General features: G+C 36.4%; 1 non-coding gene across 1 annotated transcript; it reads right to left on the bottom strand.

Moving 5' to 3' along the window:
• Positions 1 to 420: 420 nt before the first annotated feature.
• Positions 421 to 584, bottom strand: LOC113593831 (U1 spliceosomal RNA). Its single transcript, XR_003414192.1, has one exon. It is a non-coding gene; the product is annotated as a U1 spliceosomal RNA (small nuclear RNA).
• Between the last annotated feature and the right edge of the window lie 4,117 nt (positions 585 to 4,701).

Here is a 4,701-nt window from a genome sequence, read left to right as displayed (position 1 = left end):
TACTCCACCGTGTGGCAGCAATTTCTTTTACATTATCGCAATCCTCTGACGCCAGTCTCCCTGAGTTAACCATGAGGTATTTGAAAATGGAATTATGTACAAATGTCACACTGGGCCTCAAGACTAAGAAAGCCAAAAACTGATCCTATAAGGGTACTCCTCTCAAATCCTCAATTCTAGGATTTGTGATGAGTATCAGCCAAGCACTTAATTCTTTTCCATTTGATTTAGGTTGTCTTCCTTACTTGGGTCTGTCATGATCATCTATGTGGAAATGAGCCCCTAACTCCAGAGAGGAACTGGCAAAGATGTTCACTCTAAAGTAAACTAGGTTATGTTTAGACCACAGCACAACCAGGAAGCTTCTGAATGTATATGCATCCTGGAGGGGTTTGCTAAATTTCAGATTTTTTTTTTAACGAAGGGAAAGTGTGAACACAGTCCCACACTACCACAAATTATGCAGTCCAGTTTCCCACATTTGGGGAAATTGCAGGGGTCAGCACATCCAGAGTGCAATAGATAAGACTTGCCCTAGGAAAACCACCCTTGTGATTATGGTATCTCCCCTGCCAGGTAAGTATTGCTAAGTGTCAGATTTCAATGTGCAATAGGTTTGAAAACAAAACACACTTAGGAAGCCTTCAAACAGAAGGGCAGTCTGGACTCATGGTTGTTATTATGTGTCATATAAACAGGGACAGTTTATTTAGCAAAAACTTGGAAGTATTATGGTTGCCAAAGGGGATAGGAACATAATCCATTATCCTTCAGTGCTAAATGAATTCAAACTGTGACTTGTTTTCCTCAGCCACCATGAGCTTTGTTTTCTGATGGGATTCAGCTGAATCTGGATTGGAAAAAGGAACTAAAATAATTAACTGTACACCTCACAGTCTGGATCTGGCAACTTTTAAAGTCGAAGGCAGGACCTAGAGTTAAACATTATCATGTTGCCAGAGAAGAACAGAGCACTTTAAATTGTTCCCAGTTTTCATGTCTCTGGCTGCAGGAAGTGGCATGGAGAGGAGCAAAATGGATCAGCCTTATTTCAGTTGAGACTCCTTATTCAACAGGGTATAGCATCCTACATCCTTTTCACTCATCTTTGAATTTTGCACATGCCAGTCCTCAAGGCATTCCTTGTGGAAAGTTACCCCTGCAAAACCCAGGATGGACTCCACAGATTTTGTGGTAAATCATTTGGGGGAAATGTTACATACTTTATCTCCTTCTTGAAGATTCATAATGCTCTTAGTCATCTTATAGACTCTGAGAAGTTCTTAAGTAAAAAATTTTTATTTTTTTTGTATTCCTTTACAAATACTCTTTTACTCCAGCATTTTTGAAATTTATATAACCATTGTTAAAAGACAAACTGAGGGCTAAATGTGTAAGGGCCACTAAGGAATCTACTGCTGAAATCATTGTTACACTATATGCTAACTAATTTGGATGTAAATTTTAAAAAATAAAAAATAAAATTAAAAAAAAAGATAAACTGAGACCTAAAAACTCCACCAAAAAACTATTAGAAGTAATAAATGAATTCAGTAAAGTTGCAAAAATTAAAGCCCAGAAATCAGTTGGGTTTCTATATGCTAATTAATACCCTCAAATCAGTTGTGTTTCTATACACTAATAATGAAGTAGCAGAAAGAGAAATTAATAAAAAAAATCCATTTACAATTGCAACAAAAAATAATAAAATACCTACAAATAAACCTAATAAAAAGATAAAAGACTTGTGATTGGAAAACTATACAACATTGATGAAGGAAACTGAAAATGACATAAACAAATGGAAAGATATTCCTTGCTCCTGCATTGGAAGTATCAAAATTGTTAAAATGTCTGTACTACCCAAAGCATCCCTATCCAAATACACATAACATTTTTCACAGAACTAGAACAAATAGTACTAAAATTTGTATGAAACCCCAACAGACCTGAGTAGCCAAACCAATCTTAAGAAAGAACAAAGCTGGAGGTACACAATCCCAGATTTCAAGGTATACTACAAAGCTCTAGTAATCAAAACAGTATGGTACTGGCACAAAACCAGACATAGATAAATGGAACAGAAAAGAAAGCCCAGAAATAAGCCCACACTTTTATGGTCAATTAATCTATGACAAAAAGGCAAGAATATACAATGGGGAGAAGTAAATTTCTTCAACAAATGTTTTTGGAAAAATTGGTCAGCTACCTGAAAAAGAATGAAACTGGACCACTTACACCATACACAAAAATAAACGGAAAATAGATTAGAGACCTAAATGTGACACCTGAAACCATAAAATTACTAGAAGAGAACAAAAGCAGTAGTTTCTTGACATCAACCATAGCAACATTTTTCTACATATGTTTCCTAAGGCAAGGAAAACAAAAGCAAAATTAAACTACTGGGTGTGGAGTTATTTTTTAGAAAGTGCATTGTAAGCCCTGGGGAAGTGAATGGGGTAATTGCTGAAATGTCAGCGATGTTCTGGTCTCAAGAACGCAAGTGCTCTATGAAATTCAGAGGCCCATGATCTCCCAGGAGCCTGGGAATGACCCACTGTAATTGTGTAGCAGTCCTTGAGACTGTACATCTTCCCTGCATGCTTTCATGTAAACACCAGATGTATGTTTGATCTATGTCTGGAGGCTCCTTGTGTTTACCTCCCATGCTTTGACATTCTTTGATCTTTATAACAGGTGAACATGAAGTAAAGATTACGTGAAGTTTGCTGCTGCTGCTGTTTTGCTAGCAGAGGACAGTCCTGCATGTCCGCTCAGTTTCAGTGTCTGAGAACTTTTTCTTCAGTGCCTGGCTACAAGTGGCACCCCAGCAGGTACCAGCAGACAACTGGATCCCTGCTGTGAACCTCATCTCTCAAACCAAAAAACAGGAATAGGACATCTGCTGTTCAGGTAGGAACTATCAGCACTGAAAGCCCATGACATTCATTCAGGTAGGAACTACCTGCACTTAATGCCCACCATGAGATGAAAAATTTATCCCTAAACTTTTCTGTTCCAATCAGGCACGCAGAAACCCCTCGTTGTCTTGTTTCTTTTAATTTTGTTTTCATGTTCTCTTGTCATGGGGATTAGCTATTTAAACAGCAGAATATACATAAGGAGCAACTCCATATGCTTTTGCACTCATCAGGATGTAAAGTCTCAGACAAAGATCTGACCCAATTGCTCTCTATAATTTATCAGCAATGTCCATAGTACCCTGCTGAAGGGTCCCTTGAAATGGCCAATTGGGAGTGCATAGTGTGCTGCTTAAAAATGCTCTTGGCCCAATAAAAATCTCTCATTTACACACCTGGAATGCCACATTGCTATTCATATTTTACAAGAAAAACCTGATTGAAATAGCTGGCAGGACTTGGGGAAAAAGAATAAAAAAATAAAAAAGTTATGCCTCTGCTCATCTCTCTGAGCTAACAGGCTTTAAGACAGTGAGACCTCTTTCTCTGTCCCCTGAGCTTTTATTCATCTCCAGCCTTGTTGGTGGCACCTCACTTCTTCTGCCTTTCTTTCCCTCCTCCTACTTCTACACCCCCTGGGATGCAACCTACATGACTGACTTCTATACCTTCTAGGTGCCTCTGGCACCATCACTGTCAAGGGGCAAGGAGCACACCCTTGGACTTAAACCACCCACTTCAAATTTCCTCACCAATATCCCAAATAAAAATTGACAATGGTAAACATATTGCTTGACTTTTAAATGGACTCAAATGGAACATACTTGTTATTTAAAATACTTTAAGTTTATTGATTTAATTAAGATAGGCCCGTCTTTAAAATTATCAACATTAAATATAAAAATTCTTCTACCTAAGTTTACTAAAAGTCAAATAAGCTCATGTTATCTTTGTTGCAATTTGTTAACAAAATGACAACTTAAAATGATGGCTAATTCTCCTCAAAGATTTTCATGGGTAATTGTTAAGATAGCTTTCAAGGCCCTTGGTAACCTAAAACTTTAAGGTTTTATTTGGAAGATAAACTGGATTAAATTCATTGCACATTTAGGCCTTTTCCAAATTGGATGAAATTCTAAAGCATTACTCACTAAACATAGGTTTGTGCTTTTGGCTTCTTATGATAAAAGAACTAAGAATATTTAAATCTGTTAAAAAACTTGTTTCATGCTTAATTGATTCATAAATTTGCCATCTAAAAAATCCTACTATAACAGATAGTTCACAGTTGGTTGCTACTTAGTTTTCACTGGAGACTAAGGTTTCTAAGAGTTAAAATTCTGCTTAACATAATTAATACTGATGAAAATAAGAAAAGTTACTGTTTGCAGAAAAGTAGGAGATATGTAAAAAAGATATAAGGAATGGGAATGCATTTTTTGCTAAAGGTTAAAAAGAAAGTAATTTTGCCCAAAATGAGACTGATTGTTTGAAAAAAATATGGCTTGGGACAAAATCTAAATACAAAGAAAAGTTGTAGAAGGTTCGTAAAAAAATCTTTGGGGAAAAATTTATATATGGTTAGGACAGACTAAGGTTGAAATAAATGGATTTTAAAAATACACTGATACAATATTAAAATTCTGCTTTTCTCTCCGTTCAAAAAGTTTTTTTGGATTGTGGATCTGCTCTTAAAAAAATGTAAACAAAGTTCATTTCTCTTTTGTCTGCCAAAAAATTCCCAGGAGGAGCCAAGACGGTGGAAGCTTTTTGTGTG

This window comes from Acinonyx jubatus, chromosome D1 (assembly GCF_027475565.1).
Source record: "Acinonyx jubatus isolate Ajub_Pintada_27869175 chromosome D1, VMU_Ajub_asm_v1.0, whole genome shotgun sequence".
Lineage (NCBI taxonomy): Eukaryota > Metazoa > Chordata > Mammalia > Carnivora > Felidae > Acinonyx > Acinonyx jubatus.
This window is presented reverse-complemented; position numbering and strand designations above follow the sequence as displayed.